This window comes from Poecile atricapillus, chromosome 1, assembly GCF_030490865.1.
Source record: "Poecile atricapillus isolate bPoeAtr1 chromosome 1, bPoeAtr1.hap1, whole genome shotgun sequence".
Lineage (NCBI taxonomy): Eukaryota > Metazoa > Chordata > Aves > Passeriformes > Paridae > Poecile > Poecile atricapillus.
The window spans coordinates 93,823,582-93,841,924 of NC_081249.1; the positions used below are offsets into that span (position 1 = coordinate 93,823,582).

At 41.4% G+C, this 18,343-nt stretch overlaps 1 protein-coding gene across 26 annotated transcripts in view; it reads left to right on the forward strand.

Moving 5' to 3' along the window:
* Positions 1-18,343, forward strand: part of ZBTB20 (zinc finger and BTB domain containing 20) — a 473,996-nt gene that overhangs the window by 427,510 nt on the left and 28,143 nt on the right. For all 26 annotated transcript variants that reach the window (XM_058829852.1, XM_058829841.1, XM_058829861.1 and 23 more), the window contains one exon: positions 11,763-11,859. The gene's annotated coding sequence lies outside the window, so the exon portion shown is untranslated. The remainder of the gene's footprint in view (positions 1-11,762; positions 11,860-18,343) is intronic.

Below are 18,343 nucleotides of genomic sequence, written 5' to 3' on the forward strand. Positions count from 1 at the left end.
AGCTTACATTCATTACAAATTATACTCCTTTTTACAGAAGGAAGCGCAACAAGTTCCATCATTTTACTTTGTAAACTGAAAAATATCTGGTTTTTTGATTTTTCTGAACTACTCCTGGCCTTTTGAGATGGAGACAAAACTCTCCCTGGCTCTTGCCCCCAACTCTCACATGTGGTGAATATTTCCCTGTGAGTGCTCTTTGTGTTGTGATATCTTGAAATAAGTGTCTTTCTGTCTCTTACATAATACATGTTGTCATCTGGAGTGAGGCACAGTTGTGCATATTTAGCTGGTTTGCTTTGTAATGCGTCATTACAAGTGACCGAAAACATGGTACAGGAAGTTGTTTGTGTGCTTTTTTTTTTCATTGCTTATGCAACTCCCAAGCAGAAAATGTTCTTGAGAGCAGATGGTACAGAAAAGTCAATTGCAAGTTCCATTTTCCAGATGCATAGATGTTTCATGTCTTCTTGAAGCCAGTTCAGATGGCTTTGGAAACCTGAGTCTAACTTTTGTTTAACCCTTTACTGGGTCATGAGTTAAATCATTTCCTACAGGAGTTTCAGTCCTAATAAAAATAGCCTGACTGCACAAGATCCATTGTGTTCTCAGATGCTTAGCTGGAATCTGGGGCATAGTGTTAAAATCAGCAATTAAAATATTAATACTGGTCTTCTAGTGAAAATGCTGCAAGTTCAGCAACTGATGCATGTTCTGTGGTTTCCATTCATTTCTCTCTTTCAACTTTCCAAAGAATACATTGTAACACAGAGGGGCCAATATCTGAATTTCTTACTGCTTGACAAAAGGATTACTAGATAGTGAAGGCAAATTAATTTGACTTCCTACAGAGAAGGTAAGAACTTCTTACCCTAGGGCAGTAACACAGTCAGCTCATGACTGCATGCTACTGATAAACTACAGTTTACAACTCAGTAGGTTTCTTGTTTGATTTGGCTTTTTTCACTTGCTTGGGTCTTTGGACTTTTCACTGTAGTCTTACTGCTGCTGAACTGTAGGCTTTTATTTGATAACAAATTAAAGTATCAGTCCAATTTTTTTCCCTGTTGCACCCACAGAAATCTGTGGGAGATCATATGCGTATTGTTGACTAATTTAGTGGGAGGGCATCCATGAAAGTCGGCCTGACCAGTGCATTTTTTGATCAGACCAGTCACTTTGTGAATTCAAACACAGTCTAGGTTTAGAGTTCAGGTCTGACTTTACTATAAGGTGATCTGTAGATCCAGGGATTCATAAGAAGTAAGATACTTGATCCCGTAATAACAGTACTAAATTGTCTGTTGTTGTCCACAGATCCCAAGAAAACAGAAAGTAGGATTTCTCCAAAGCTACTGCCCAGCATGCAGTATGGCATGCCTTGGTCAGAGGCAGGCATAGAACCAGAGTCTGAACATCTGATTTACTAAGTTTTGATGTTTTCAAGTACTCTCAACAAACTTTCAACAAAAGATTATCTGAGCTAAGAAAGATAACAGATTTAGAAATAAAAGCTAAAGGAGAACATTTTTTATTATGTCACCACCTAAGATTTTAGCTGTTTCTTCACACATGTGTTCTATTCACGCAGTGTGAAAAGATGAACCTAAACTGAACTCTCAAAGCTGAACAAATTCAGAAGTGAAACTGGTTTTCCAAATACGTGGCTCCAAGACATCTCTTATAATGAGAGAATACAGAGGTTTGGGATGACCGAAATCTGGCCCTTATGTTGCTAATAGCATATAATTCAAGTTTAGATGCCCAGAAATGGTGACTGATTACAAGAGAGATCAGAAGGAACTGGTTTCTTTGGCAAACCTTGTGAAATAGTCTAGAACCACTCCATTTGCAAACAGGCTCCCGAGGGAAGTGATCCCAACATCAATTCCGTCAGAGTTCAAGAAGTGTCTGGACAGTGTTCAGTTATATGATTTAGTTGTAGGTGGTCATGCAAGGATGACCTCCTACTGAATGGCGGTTCTGAATCCTGTGACACCATAGTAATCTTCAGAAACTCCTTCCTTCTGTACACCACTCATGGATTACGAAAAGAATAATATTTTCAATTTATAGAGAAGTTTCATCTGAAGACCTCATCATTGATTTGCAGCATTATCTATTAACCTTGCAGTAATGAGGAGTTGCATATTGTAATTTACTTTTCCAAGGGGGAAACTGGGAGATCTAAAAACAAGGGTTTGTCAGAACTATGAGAAGTACTTTATTAAAATGTGGGCCCTCCCTAAGAGCCAGAAGGAGAGCTAACACCTAGAAAGACTCAAGCTTTCAGGACTGCATCCAACCATAGCCTTCACCATTCAATGTTCTCTTAAAACCAAACAAAGCTGTTGGGGTTTTTTTTCACTCCTTGCTGCTTGGGCTGAGAAGCAAATTGCACATTCCAGACTGGCTTCTCAAGGCAATAAGTGAAAATGGCATTTTAAAATAATAGTTGCCATGTCCTGCAGCTCAGAACTGTCATACTGCATGTGAAAAGCTCACTCCTTCCCAGAAACGAGGTGTAGAAAGTAATAGCTGTATGTGTGTGTGCGTGCATGTGGATGTGTCTGGGTCTGGGACACAGAATCCCTACCTGGGAATGGCTTGCTATTATTAGACATGCAGTTACCAGGGGTTATGTAAGACAATTGGAGCTCTGTTTTTTAACGGAGATGTGATTCATGCTACTTGTAGTAACAGTAGCCACCTCCAAACGAGACAGAAAGCAGACACAGACAAAAGGCTGAAGAAATCAATGCTGGCTGAACACAGCCATCCTCCTGATACCTTCTGCTTGCAAACAGACTTCAGGTTATCATCTGTGGAGGTTGATGCTAATTCCAAAGAGTTCTGGAGTTACTGAGCCGGTGCATCTGTATTGGCGGTGTTTGCAGGGCGTGGCTGAGGCAGCAGGAGCTGTGAGGGGTGACAGCATTGGGCACACTTTGCCATGTTCCCAGCAATGTCTCTAGTGTTCTGCAGGAGGCTGAGGGAGCTGTGAGCAGAACTAGCACTCCTACTCTATTTTCTCAGTTACTCCTGCTGGGAAAGACTGGAACCAAAACAACTTTTGGCTCCTCTGCAGTTAACACTTCTACAGACATTTTTATAGTAATGTGGAGGGAGTCGAGACCTGGAGTAGCTTTGAACTTCTGCCAGTGCTCTTCATTAGAGCAAATTGTGAAATCTGATTGAACTAGAATAGCTCTAAGCTCCCCTACAGCTAAGATTCCTGATCCATCTCCTATGGTACTTCTTGCTGGTTGTGGCAGAAATCAGAATATCTGCAAGCGCCCTGATAATTTTGTTCATCTGGGCCATTTTCTTATAAGATTTTCTGTCACAAAATAGCAGGAGTAAGGTAGCTGCCAGATTGTCTGTAGTCAAAAACTCAATCACCTCCTCACAGAATTTCCTTCCTGATAAGAAAAAATGTTGGGTTCAGACACCGGTGGAGTGCTTATTTACAATGTCACTTTCCAAAAATAAAAGGTGGGGAAGTTGCTATCAGGTCCACTCAAGTCACTGCCATTCCCTACCATGCCTCCTCTTGGAAGATGGTGGATCTCCTGTAAAATTTCATTTCAGCATCATCTAAACCATTCTGCATAGTAACTTCTGCTGTCAAGGAAGAAGATGCTGAAGATTTGCAAATGGTCTTTTTAGCACTCAGGAGACAGCCCTCCTACGTTAGCAGAACTTATCCAACAACAGAGCCAACTGCCTTCAGTTTCATTCAAAAAAGTTTTGAAATGGCCAAAGAAGAGGCCTCTAAGAGCCACAGAAGAGAGCTGAATACTGAATTACAATAAATCCCAAGAGTATAATTTGCTAATACTGAAGTAAGAATAACAATTATTGCTGTTATTTACCTTAATGCATCATGCTGCATATACTACACAGAAATCACTTCAGCTACTATTAATGTTAGTAATCATTCTCCATCAGCCATACCATGTACAGTTTTAAGAGAATAGTGAAAAATAACTCAGAGTGCCTTAAAATTGGCATTGTAGTCATATCCTGACTCTGTGTTTTCCTGGCACAGGGTGTTTAAAACCCAGATCTGAATAACGCAGCTGGCACTGACATCTCTACATTTCAGGCACACTTAAGAAAAATCCTGGTTTGATGCAGATGATACATAACTTTAAAAAGCAAATAATTATCACAAATATACATCACACCTCAGGACACACTGCTGTCAGTGACTTGACATTTCAAATGATGAGTTTCACAAATGCGCATAACCATCAGATTTGATTGAACAATGTTTTAGAATAATTCACATGCTCATCTAGAACTTTTTTCATTGTGTTTTGGCACTGAAGCATGAAACAGGAAATCTACAGTGGTTTTCTCTTTGCTTGTGAGGAAGCAAGCGCTTTGATCAGTTCTACGTACTCCAAGGCTGTAGTCAGTTATTCCTCAATGGATAATGAAACTAAAGCCCAGAGTGACTCGGTTTCTCTGTGGATCCCGTGTGATATTTTATATATAGTTTTTGACATAAATCAAACAAGCTTTCATTTGTACAGTTTGAGGCCAGAGGCAGCAAACACACAGGAAGAATGGTATGGGAAAACACGTTTGTGGTGCTTTTTACCTAGTCTCTTCACTGTGTTGGTTACAGACTCTTTAATGAATGACTGGCAAGGGAAATGTTCAGAGATGTAGATAGTCATCCAAAACAACAACAAAAAATTTAAAACAATTTTAATTTTTTCATAACTGACGGTAACACAGTCGTTTAGCTCAGCATACAGGCAGTGGTGGTAAAAATGTTAAAACTTAAGGAAAAGATTACTTGTCTTTGCCCCTCAGAATCCATGCAAATGTGATTTTTAATATAAATCTTCCTCTACCAAAGGCAGATAAAAATTGTGCAAGCATTTTCATCTCTTTATAAAACAAGTCACATAATGAAAGCTCAGGGAGAGGAAGGAATTCTATCAAGAAGATGCTAAGGTTTTTTTGGGGGCAAGGAGGGTGTTCATATTTTCTGTTTATGTTTGATAACCTGGCTCTTAGTGCTTCAGAAAACCAGATGTATCAGTGAAACTTTTATTTCTTAGTTTGGCTTGAAGGGGGTAGTCCTGTGACAAATGGATCAAATCTATTGAAATTTATAGCTGAAATTTATTCCACTGTCCTACATGGAATTAAATACATTTAATTAATGTAAACAGTATCTCATAATTTCCACAAGCATCAAGCCATAAAAAAACAGTATTTAATTACTTTTATCATTTACCATTTTGTATCATGTTCCATATTCATGAAAGGATACTTCTGACTTGTGATCGAGATCATCTTTCAGCATAAGAACCACAAGCTTGATGCATCAGGTGCTGTGCCATTGTGACCAGGAAGGACTGGGGTATGGCAGAACCAGTGTTAATGGTGTAAATCTTGATTAAATTGTTATGAGCTGAGACTACACAGTCCCTGCACCTGGGTGAAAATACACTGGCTGTCTGAAAACCTGGTTACTGAAACAGGGAGATCTGTTCTTTGAGAACACTCAGTACTTTCTGCAATTCATCAGCATCTATGGGACGAAAGGGTTTCAGGGTTTATGCCAAAGTATTTGCAAGGACAGTATTTAATGAAATTAAAGCAACGTGTAGGGGAGGAGGAAGAAACTCAGCTCGTTTTCTTCGTATGCTTTCATTGTTTTTATTCTTCCTGAAAAATAATGTCCTTTCAGATTTCATTTGACATCTCCATGATGTTGAACAGATTCGGAGAAATCACCAATATTTTGACAGGGTTCCTTGGCAATGAAATGTTCATGAAGCTCATCTGTCATGAGCTAATCTGGCTCATCTAGCCAAAGCAGTAGCTTAGGCGGATATATTACTGTAACAATTTAATTTCTACACATTTTCTTCGTCTCTGGTGATTGCAGTGATGGCAATTCACATTTCAGTTTCAGAAACATTGGTACTAATTGCAGCACAACTGTACCTTTAGTTTTCTGAGAATCCTGTTGAAGGTAGCAAGGCGGTGTCATCTTGTCTGAGTGCTGCCTTCTTGTTAACAAGACAGTATTCTGATTGCACTGGCCATCTTGAGTGTCCATGGCTTCAAAACCTGAACCTCTCACTTGCTCCCCTCCCACAAACCTTTTGAGTTTCATGCCATAGCGCTGATGCCTTGTAACTACAGCATCAGCACATAAATGCCTGAGGCTGTTTATGCCCTCAAACTGCTTCTATTAATACTAAGTATCTGTAGAAAAGTAGCACTCAAGATTCAACAAGGCTCGCAGTATACAAGCACTACCCACAAATCAGTCTGTTCCCAGGAAAGGTTATGTAGGTGCAGTTCCACTGAGCACGGATGATTTACTCCATATTCCACACCAACATCAATAAAATTAGGAGTTTATCTGTTTGCCTCAGTCTCACCCCACTTTAATGAACTGCTTTGAAAATTATGTGGTTTCACTCAGCATTCAGAACAACTATGAAGGCTCCATAGTAGGAATACACAAAATTCCATGTTTTATACCCAGAAATGTTTTTCCAGAATAAGATAATTTTAAAATAATGGTCATGTATATAACTCTACATACATTCATAAATATCTGGTTACTTATATGTATATGTCTATGTATTCATATAATACTGTTTCTTCTTGTTACCACATGTGAAAAGTGGTCTGACACACTGCCATGGTTCAGTCTGGCATCAGATTTTTGTATTCATTTAAACCATTAGATGAATGTTACATTAGGGCTTTTGGTGACTTGCTCCTGCTCTGATTAGGCCTACCAACTACTGCCATTTGGTTTCCTCTTCCAAGTAGCAGTTATCTTCATTTCAAATCAGGTGTGCAAAGTCCAAACAGTTGCTTCATTGCCAAGCATGGTTTTATCCTGCTCCGCCCCCTGTGAGGAGCAGCCAAGAGAGCAGCACACGTTCTGCTTGGGCACCTGCTATACCTGCAGGGGTGGAATTTACACACCCAACACACTAAGCATGATGAGATCTTCATTAGTGGAAAACAGGCAGCACTCAGAGTTAGATCTTAAATGAGAGAGAATGTTCTGGGCTGAGGCCTTTTACCACTGCCCCAGGTAGGAGGGGATTCAGCTTTGGAAGTGGAAAGTCAGAAGAAGAGTTATCTTTTTGATCTCTTGAAACTCTTAGGCATGGCTAGCTGTTACACTGAGAGTACTGATTGCAAATAGAAAGAAATATCAGAAGACTCAACTGGCAAAAAGGAGACCTCAAAAATGCCTATTCCAAGTGCCAAAATCAAACTTAAGAATTGCAGCTTAAGAGCAGTGAAATTCTATAGTATCAGATAAAAGGCAATTAAGAAGGGAAAAAGAAACAGATGCAGATAAGTAATAGAACTTGTGGAACAAAAAGTTGCAACATAATGTAGACTTTCCTACAAACTACACTGCTATTCTGCATTTCAGTAAGTACCTCTGGGACTTCAGGGAGAGATTTTTTTTTTCTCAAGTGCTATTGCAAACACGGCCCTGTGGGAAATCGGCCTTTACCAGGCTAAAGCAGTCCAGCCTCTTTAAACAGTCTTTCTGTAAATGTCTAATCCATTAACAAATTAATTTCTGATTTTTAGGCCATACTGATAGTGGACATACAACATTCCCAGTAGAATACAAAAATGAGCCATTTCCACTTGGAAATGAAGCCTTGACTACTGAGAAAAATCCATGCTTATGGCCTTCTCATAACATGTCCTGTGTTGCTAAATTTTTGTCAGCTTTTTGGCGCAAGTTCTGGCCTCTGCTGGAACGGTGGCCTTTATATCTTCAGTCTATCTTCATCTCTGAGACACTGGGGTTAAATATCTACCTATAGGTAGCCAATGGCCTAACCTTGTTCATACAGTGTAAATGCCATAGCCAGTCCTAGTCAGACAATGTACTTTCTCCTTACCAAGAAACAGTAAAATAGATCTGGAATAACCCACTCCGTGCAGAAAGCCGATCCTTGAATCCTGTTTGTTGATGGCTAACACTGCTTTTTTCATCTTCTCCTTGTTGTGGCTTTAAGAATTTAATCCAAAATGCTACTCCCAGAGAGAAAAAGTGACCAAAAAGAATTTAATTTAGCCTAGACAGTCCAGTCTGAAAATATAACTATGAAAGCATCAATTAAAGCCCAACCCACCTGACTCAAGAGAGCTGTAAAATATGTGGATTAAGATCAAACATGCTAACTTCCAAGGCACTAGTGAGTTACTTCCCATTGCCTCATGATAGACAGCACTGTTCCAGCACAGCAAATACGAGTAATCAGAAATGAGCTCACAAGAAGCTCATCTTTTATTTTTTTCATTACTAGGCATCAGAAGGAAGCATTCTGACGATATCAGGGAAAATATTATTGCCGCAATAAAATTAATAGCAATTAACTAAAAACTTGAGTCTGCTTTACCAGGAATCACTAAAAAAAGTAACAGAATATTGTTGTACCAGGTCTCAAGCAAAGAGAATGAGCTATTTTGCTGATATTCCCTTGCTGATCAGACATAGGAGTGCCCCTAACAAACAGGGAATACTGAATGTGATTGATGGTGTCTCTGAGCTGACAGAAGTACATCCAGGAGGAGAGACAGAAATATCCTGCAGGGAACTAATCTAGAAAAAGACAGTTTCAGGACCAAAGTAAGCTGATGTTTATAATATTTAAGTAATCTGTACAGGAAATATGATGGTGTGTTGTGTAAAGAGCAGAGTCAGGCCAATGCTTGCTTCTGTGTGTTTTAGGTAATACAATATGACAGACCACATCAGATCAGTGGTGCTGATTAATGAACAGCCCTGGAAAGGTAGCTAACAAGAGATGAAAGGGTCAAGACACAAATTTCAGGAGGGAGAAGGAGGATCAGTGCCTCAGAATACAGAGTTATGGTCCAGGAGCCCATTAATCATCAGCATTATTATGTAAAGCACCACATCTTCTCCCAACTTTATGCCCACTGCAATTGCACTGAAGTCAGTATAAAACTGACCTAAAGTGTACATCTTAAATCACAATCTGTAGTACATCACTACTCTCATAAAAGGGACCTTCCCTAATAAAAACACTGATACAATTAATGTTCCTCACACCCTCTAAATTACCAGATAAAACTTGGAAAGAGCAAGGTGGAATAAAAGTGAGCATATATAAAATGCCCAAGTTACTATCATTAGTGGGAATATTTAAGTAATAAAGTCTGCATTTCTGGAATGCATTCATGCAGAAAATTTATCCTCCAAAATCTTAATTAAGCACACAGTACCCCATGGAACAGAAATACAATGCTTTCCTTTTCTGGATAGAAGAGCCCAGGTAGACCAGGAGAGAAGTTACTTAACCCGGTGTCACACATTCTATTCCTCTGTTGTCCTGCTTGTCTCTCTTTCTGCCCAATCTTCTTATGATTGTAGATCCTTTTCCTCTAATTTTTCCAAAGCTAAATTAAGTCTTTTACAAAAACTTGGGGTATTTCATGCTCTGTTGCAATCCCAATGTCTTAAGAACTACCATCAGCTTTGTTGAGTTTATGTACTTAAAAAGTGCCTAACAACTGCTGAGGATCTCAGTGCTTTATGCTCATCACTCTGGAGGAAAAAGAGATACCTTCCCAGGCAATAGCAAAAAACGTGGAGAAAAATGAAGATATTTTAAGTATTGCCTTTCACAGAGATTTTTGAGCCCAGATTTTGTAGAAGACTTCCAACAGCCCATCTCTAACAACTTGTCTGCCTGACCCTTGATGTGAAGCCAGATTGAGTGCTAGGCAGTGCTACAAGAGAGAGCCACTTGGATTGGGATCCCAGAGATTGGAAGAGCAATAATGACACAAAAAGAGAGGTGACAAAATATGCAGGATTAGTACATGCAGTTCTTAGCCTTCTCTTGTGTGAAATTAGGAGTGAACTGAGCAGGAGTTCTGCTGAAGTAAAGACTAAAGACCCAATCCTGTGATTTTTCTGCTTCTAGTACAAGTTGAAAATGCACATTATCTGAAGTAGGTAGTCTTTAAGGCACCTGGGATTTATGCCTTAAAAAGGTGAGCAATAGTCAGATGAAAGACAGACTGATGTGTGCAAAGTGGATACAAGAAGCAAGGTCAGTGTTAACAGAACAGGTGGGGCATATATGGAGGTGGGAAGGAGAGCTTGAAAGTAAGCCATGCTGAGTGTTAGCAAGGACTTAAATCTGCAGACTCCTTGGGTGTTACTGCACTTTCGAAATTTAATCCTTGGTTCTGGTCAAAAGTGTCACTATTATATGTAATTCTTTCAGACTAACTTGATGTGTGTGGTTCTTCCCAAGCCCTGGTGAAACTCAGAGGCTCAGGCTAAGTTGTAGATTTTGTGTGTGTTTGAATTTACTTAATTTGCAATTCGAAGCAGACTCCAAGAGGGGAGATCCTAAAAAAACTGGAATCAAAGAAAATGTTTGCTTGAGCCCGTGTAAAATGTAGTTGCCAGGTTTCATTTAGCCTGTTGAAATCAGAATTTAGTATATATCCCAGTCACTAAGAAACATCATCATTGCAAAATGTGTGAATTGAACATAAAACAGAATGTATATTTTGTGAAGTACATTATTACAGTGCCATCTAAAATCCTTCATTGTGTCTGTTGGTGCTCACTGGAGTGTTCCTGCTGCACAAACAGTGGGGGTTTTTTATGCTGCATTTTCAGACATAAATTCCAACTTGCACAGCAACATTAGCTACCTGTGAAATAACAATTACATCTCTTACCATTTTTCATTTACCTTCTTGATTTCTTTGATAAAACAAATATTTGCCTTTCTGGTCTGCTCAGAGTAGGCACGATCATTTTTTTCATGGAAGTGGCACCAGTGGCTTTATTGTGGACAGGACTGAATATGCTGATGTCTCAAGAGTTCTTTGCATAAACGAAGTGAGCAGGATTTAATTCTGCCCCTGGATGCTCCCAAAATACCCACAGGGAGCCACCAAAGGATAATAAGTAGTTAACAAAGGAGGAGTTCTCTTAGTCTAGAAAGATATTCAAGTCCCCCCAAAAACGTAGATCTGGATGGTGAAATCACCATCTAATAAATATTAGAGCTGAGGTTTTTCTGTGAATCCCTTTCCATCACAGTCCATTGGTTCCAACTATCTCTTTAGCTCAGAAGATTCAGAGATAAAACTGCTGCTGAGCTGAATCTTTCACGCAAGGCTGGCAATAAGTTACTTCCCTGGTGTCCCTGCAGTAGACCAGGTGGCTGAGAGAAAAGTGGGGTTTCTGCTTTAAAATGAGCCATGCTTTCTGTGATGTGAAGACAGCAAAAGACATAAAGGAGGATCTTTTCCTTCCTTTTCCTGCCTTTCTGTCCTGAGGACGTGTTTTTTGCTGCTCAGAACAGGACTGGCCTTGTTGTTCGGATGAGATGCACTTGAGTGCCAAGTTTGTGCTAGCTCTCCGTCAGCGCTCCGTGCTTATGCCATGGGAGTGATTGGAGTGAGTGACTTCTCAGAAGGAATCCTGATGATAGCACTTTGGTAGTAATCCTCCCTCTCCTTGCTTCACCAGATGAGGTTGAAGGAGCAGACTGGGGTAACTGGTGACTGATTGTGGTCATTTGCAGCCAGGGCTGAAGGGTTGAAGGGGGAATTCAGCACTACCAGGCTGCAGCCAGCTGTACTCACAGCACAGAATGCCAGCTAGAGTTGTAGCAAGTTTTCTTGCTCTCAGTAAATAATTATTATTTCCCCCTGACCTTTCCTTTTGATTCTTCCTGGTACAGACACAGCCTCTCTCTGTTCCCTGCCCCAATGAACGTCTGCACTAGGTCCAAGGCTTGGAGTAATTTACCTGAAGAGTGATACCATTTGGAAACCACTGTAAGTATATTTTATCTCTTATAAAAGACTTCTTGTTCAGCAAAAAAAAAGACATCTTACAAAAACACAAACAAACTGCAGCACCTGTGAGCCTTACTGATGAGGGTAAACTAAGTTTTGCTTTTGAAATTTGCAAGGAAATATGTGGGCAAAAAGTATGTCAGTAAAAAACTGTTAAATATTTAAGTCATAGCCTCACAGCATAGTTCAGCAATGGCTGGTTTGATCTGCTTGTATCTTTTAGTTTGGCAGGTTCTCCCTACTTATTGCTCTAGTTTGTGCTGTTCTAGTTGGTTCATCCATATTTGTCTTTGCAGTGTTTATCTTCCTTTTTATTCTTATTACTTTTTAATGAGACACCTTTCCTCTCGTTGGTGTTTCAGGCAATACAGATGGAATCCACTGCAACTTCTTAAAGGTTTACACTGCTCTTTCTAGGCCTTGAGACATGACTTAAGGCCATTATGATTTGGTAGATTTGGCTGGATTACATAGGTAAAGTTGCCTGAGAGAATTCTGACTTTGCATTGTAGTTTTATTATGCTCTGAAATGACCATTTGTCTAATATTTGTACTTTTCCTTTTGATTCTTTTGATCAGTTCTCAGGAATTGTCAGTAGTGTCACAGTGTTAGCATAGCTGAGATGTTCTGATGTTACAAGTCAGGCAAGCTCTGTAGTCAGGACCCAACTCTCATGAGACTTGTGGTTTAGATGGAATAAAGGGACAAATTTTGGCCATATAAACCCTACTTCAGGCCTGAAAAGGACCCAGCAAATTTCAATCTTACTTTAACTTAATCTCTGAGTTTAATTTAATTATGTTAATCAGTCTCCTGTAAGGGATTTTGGAGTTTATTTTACTTTTCTGTGTTGATTAAATTTTCCAGGCTTTTATTTCACTAGAACATTGGGTCTCTCTTGTCAATTCTCTGTGCCTCCCATTCTTGCTTTGCAGTGTTCCACTGGGATTTCTCTTTCATATTACATTTTATGGCGATGTTTTCAGGAGTTTGTGTTTTCCATTGTATGACACAAACTTGCAATCAGAGATTTTAAACAAACTGCCAGTCATGTAGCTGCAACAGCGTGAAGATCAATGTGGCTGCAAAATCATCAGAGAAGCTGTGTGAATATTCAGGCAGTCAGGCTGTGCAGGACTTTTAACTAGTGAAGCAACACTTCTGGCAGGAAAACTGTGATGGCTCAGGTGGTTTAAAGTGAACTTGTCTTGGGAAGCTTTACCCTCAGCTCTGGCTTTCAGTGTGCCCTGAATTTTGAGGTGAGGTCTCTGGGCAGATTTCAGTGGGTTTTTGTTGTTCTTTCAGGCCTATTTTTTTTATATTCAGTGATTGTACTCATCTCTCTCTCTCTTTACTTTGTCAGTTTCTAAATATGTATTGTCAATGTCATGTCTGGAAGAGACACAACACTGGCAGTGATAAGCACTGATATCAGGAGCTGTGTTAGTCGCACACAGGCAGGGGAAGAATGTGCAGCAGAACACTCAGGAAAAATATTGCTTAAAATCAGACGTGAACTATTTTCACACTCTTATTTTTAGGATCTGAAAAGCTGAAGTTTTGGGGTTTTTTTCCAATTATATACAGCCTCTGAATTACTAAGGTTACAAACACACTGTGCACCAGTGAGTTAAGTGCAGTGCTTTGACACTACAGGCATCTCTGACCTGAGGGCACTTACTATAAGGTGATGCCATAGATGTGAAGAGGCAAAATAATGCCTGGAACATGGGTGGGCAGACTCAGCCAGCAGCAGCACTTACAACAACATCAGCAACCCTGTGGCATGTTCCCTCTGTGCTGTTTAATATGCGACAAACAAAGGTCTGGTTGGTGACCCAGCCCTCCCTGTATTCAGAGGCTGAAAACTGCCTCATTATTGTTCATTATGTAGTATTATTCTCATGCAGTCACATTATCATGGCTTCCCCTGAGAGCCAGGATGCTACTGTGGGCTCTGCACAGCTACACTGGTTCCTATACCTGAGCTAATTTGTTCAGTGCTAACCTGATGTCTCTGCAGGACAGAGAGCTATTCCCCTTGCAAGGGAAGGTTCAAGCATCAGTTATAGCTGCTGTGTGAGAAGTACAACATACACTGCCTATTTTTGACAGGGACCTGGTTTGCTGGCCCCGCTGTGAGAACGTGTTAACTCATCCAGGGGAAATTCATTCCAAACTCAAGTACTGGTTGGAAGGGAGGTACATGCAAAGAAATCAACTGTGGAGAGCAAGTGGAGGATTGAGGGAGAGAAAGTTGTATGCAAGAGTGGCAGCAAGAAAGGGGAAGTGTGGCAGGGGTTTTAAAGGCATTCCAAAGCTCAGAGGTAGTAATTAGTTTCTAGATAGCTTTGAGGTTAGGACATCCAAAATATTACCCATTCTGCCTTCAAATGAAATAGAAATGAGCCAATTCTAGTTTACAGCTAGTGCCCAGATCTTTGCAGCCGCTGCATTATTTTGAGTTGCCCACCATTTGTGATCTTGTGTGATAGTGTGGTGTTAAGGTACATGAGAAGGAGCAAATGCCTCAGTGCAATGAGGATGCTGACAAAAAACAGAAATAAAATGATGGCAGTGATTGTACATTTTGCTTTACACATGAAGTACTGGCAAGTACTGATACTGTTCGGTTCAGGGATGACAGTGGAGGCAGTTTGCCTACTGTTAGGTACTGGAGAGCATACAATGAGGAAAGAAGATAATATATTTTAAGCAGTGTAAACTAACATAATGAAAAATAACACAATATAAGGGAATTATGAAAGTGAGTATCAACAAAAGGAAAGTATGTAGACATAGGATAGAAAATTTAAAGCAACAGAGTAGGTAGGATGTTTAGAAATAAACTGGATAAATCTCTTGTAAATCAGTAGCAAATATAAATTCTGCAGGGACCCTCTCGACTTCGAAAGTCAGTATCTTTTCTGTTGCCAGATTCTGGGATTCTATGCATCAAGTCCATGTACAAAAGTGCCATCTCCTTCCTGTATTGCCCTTCTGCCATTCTTCACAAGGGGCAAGGATGATGATGGCCCTCTGATAATGTTAAGAATGACTTCAGTATTGGAAAGGACTTGTAATACACCACAGTTATGTGTGGAGAAGGAGATAACCCGAGATCAGAACGGAGTCTCTTGCTCCAAGAGCACATTCCCAAGTTTTTTTGCATTCCAAACATGGCAATTATTGCCCTTACTAACAAGTAAATAGCAAACAGCTCTTTTCCAAGATTAATATGTAGGGAAGAACATAGTCAAAAGAACTAAAGCAGCAAGGTAGTCTGACCCTTACTACTGAAATAATCACATAGGATTGCCAATCAATGAAGTCCAGAGATGGAACATAAACAGTTGTAAGCTGGGAAGGTTCCACAAACAGTATTTATTACTTGTTTCATTCTTGCTCCTAGCCTTGTTCTTTCAGGGTTTTTGACACAGCTATAACAATTCACAGTTTTCCAAAGTTAGTGTGCCATTTTAACCTTCTGGAACATGAAGATCTATTAGAGAGCTTGCTGATGGAAGTGTTCATAGAAGTAGTGTGCAATCAGAAAAAAAAAATTAGGTTGGAAGGGTCCTCTGGAGGTCTCTAGTCCAATTCCCTGCTCAGAGTGGAGCTGACTTCCATGCTGGATTAGGTTATTCAGGGCCTTGTTCAATTAAGTTTGGAAAATCTCCAAGGATGGAGATGCCACAACCTGATTGAGTACTTAACAACTCTCCCTGTAAAGGCTTACAGCAATAAGATAGCAATACAAGTAGACTATGTAAGAGAATGTAAGAATATTTAATTAGAATATATAGGTGAAGATCATGGCAGTAAGAGCTTTCTGTATGGGTGATAAGGTAGAACAAAAAAATAGCAATATACTTACAGTAACAGCAGGAATGCTGTGGCTTTGCCTTTGCTGGCAACTGTAGTTGGACACTGCAGACTGGAGAACTTTGTTTGGGTTTCTTCGTAGGTAGTTTTGATCACAGTGTCCCCGGATTTTTCTTTTCTGAAAAGCTTTCTTTAGATCCTTGGCTGACTTTGCTGATTACTTACCTTCCCTCCTGTGGAAGCCTGCATTCTTTCAGGTGGTAGAGACATGCAGCCCATGTGTGAACAGAGCTGAAATGAACTGCTGTGGAGAGATACCGTCTCCAGTGCCAGTCAGCACCACTGCTATATTCTTACCATCCTAGTGAGCAAAAGTCACCAAGCTGCAGGACTACAGTGTGGAAAAGTGATGACACAAGAATATCTTGATAAAACAGTGTCAGCCTTAGGAGCAAAGTAGAAAATATATGGGTTTGGATAGGAAGAAGCAGGGGATGCTTTGCACATCATCCTTGGTGTCACTACCTGTTGCTGTAGTATTTTTTAACCTGTCCCTCTAATGAGTTTTGAAGGCCTGGGAGGCACAGGCAGGATCAGCCACAGGATTAAACATGAGTCAGTGCTTGGTTTAACAACAGAACTATGGCTGTGCTAGTTGACTGACAAGTCTTGTTTACTCAGACTAAGCCCCCACTCTGCAAATAACAGCAGTCTTCTGAGCAGGGTAGGCAGCTTTGTGTGTGGATAGACCTGGAGTCAGAGGCTGTATTCCAAGCATGTAACTTGGGCTGACTCTGAGCTGAAAACAGACCTTAAATACAGCAGTTCAGCTCCCAGGTACAAGGAATTTCATTGCCCTGTGCATCCAGAGTCCAAGCCTACGTACAGCCTTTGCTCCCTGGCCCAAAAAGTCTTTCTATCAGAAAGCTGTTTGGGTAGCAATGCTTGTAAAAACCCACTGGTTTATGCACAGATTTCCTGCAGTCCCCAGTGCATGCTGGTTGCACGTGGGAATGTCCACGGATCTGGAAATGAGGTGTGTGGAGGTGTGCCAGAGTTTGTTTGGATCATGCCGAAGATCCATGCGGACTGTTACAAACAAAACATATGCAGTCCGTGTACTTTAAAATACAAGTGCCCACATAAAAGCTATCGTTTACGGCAGCCATACCATCTGCCCATCCCGTGGCGTGGAGATTTCTAGTCGCGGTAATCCGAAACGCACCAGGGCTGCCAGAAGCAGCGGGGTTATCAGTGCGGTCCCCTCGCTGGCCGAGGTTCACCCGCAGGGCTCAGCTCCCCGCCTGCTGCCACCGGGCGCCTCTTGTGCCCCTCGGCCGGCCCAGGGCATCCCTTCCATGCCCACCACCTCCTGGAGGGGGCTTTACGGGAGGAAGGCTGGCGAGATGACTTGTTTTCTTTCTTTCTGGCCCGTTTAAGCTACATTTTCATTCTAGCTGCAGTTGTTCTTCTCCGCGCTGCTCCTGGGGCCGGGCCGGGCCGTGCGGTGCTGTCTCCCGGCGGCGGCCGCAGGCAATGGCAGCGGGTCGGGCCCTGCCCCCGGCCGGGCGTGCCGCCCTTATGTAAGGCCTTTATGTAAGCGGCCGGCCCGCTGTGCCCTGCTCGCCCCCCGCGGGAACGGCGCTCTCCGCGCTGTGCCGTGGCCGATAGAATGGCGAGGCCGGCGCGGCCCTCAGGCCCCGGCGCGGCCGGGACGCGGGAGGGCAGAGGCGCGCGGGGAGAAGCGGCTCCTGCCCTGGCGCTCCGTGAGGAGAGTCCCGGCCTGTCGGAAGGGCTCGGGAGGCAGGACGTGCTCCCGGGGTGCCCCGGCGCTGCTCGGATGTTGGCAGGGGATAACCGAGATGGCTTCAGCCTGCTCGGTTCCTGCTGCTCTCCAGCGAGAGTGACCACGGTTCTCCCCCCGGCGAGCGGCGGCAGCAGCCGATGTTTGCCGGGGGCCCCAGCCGCATCCTGGGCCAGGGCAGCACTGTCCCTCCGGAGGCTGCATCCTGTGAGAAATCAGGCTGTGATTCGTGTCAATCGAATAGCGCCCACCTATGTATGTGTGTCTGCGGGCAATGCGGACAGAGACCGTGGGATTAATTATAAAGAAGAGTTTTAAGAATCAGCTAAAGTAAGGCATGGAAGTAGGGTTTAACAAGGTAACTATGTAACAGCAAACTTTTGGAAAACAATTTGTTTTAACAACAAAATTGTAATTACTTGCAAGTAATTAATATAAGCTTTAAACTACCTTGTAATATAAGTTTCAAACTATCCTTTGTACAAGCTATAAATTGTTTTTTTTTGAGTATGGAAGAATTTGTAATCATTTAAAAAGGGGAAGTAGGACTAACATGAGCTGAGAGGCTCTACAAGGGGATTTTGAAACATGCTGACTTTGGGTTTTGTAATAACTGAAGAAGAGGCCCTATGAAGATATTTTTTAGACATGCTAGCTTTAGGTTGTGAAATGATTGAAAGAAGGCTTGCAAAATGTATGCTGACAAACAGAATATATATGCTTGCTTAAACAAACTGTATAACCAAAATAATGCTAGTGGAAAAAAGGTATTTTAAAAGAAGAACAGGAGGCTGGAGAGATATCAGAAGACCATCTCAGACCACCTGCCCAAC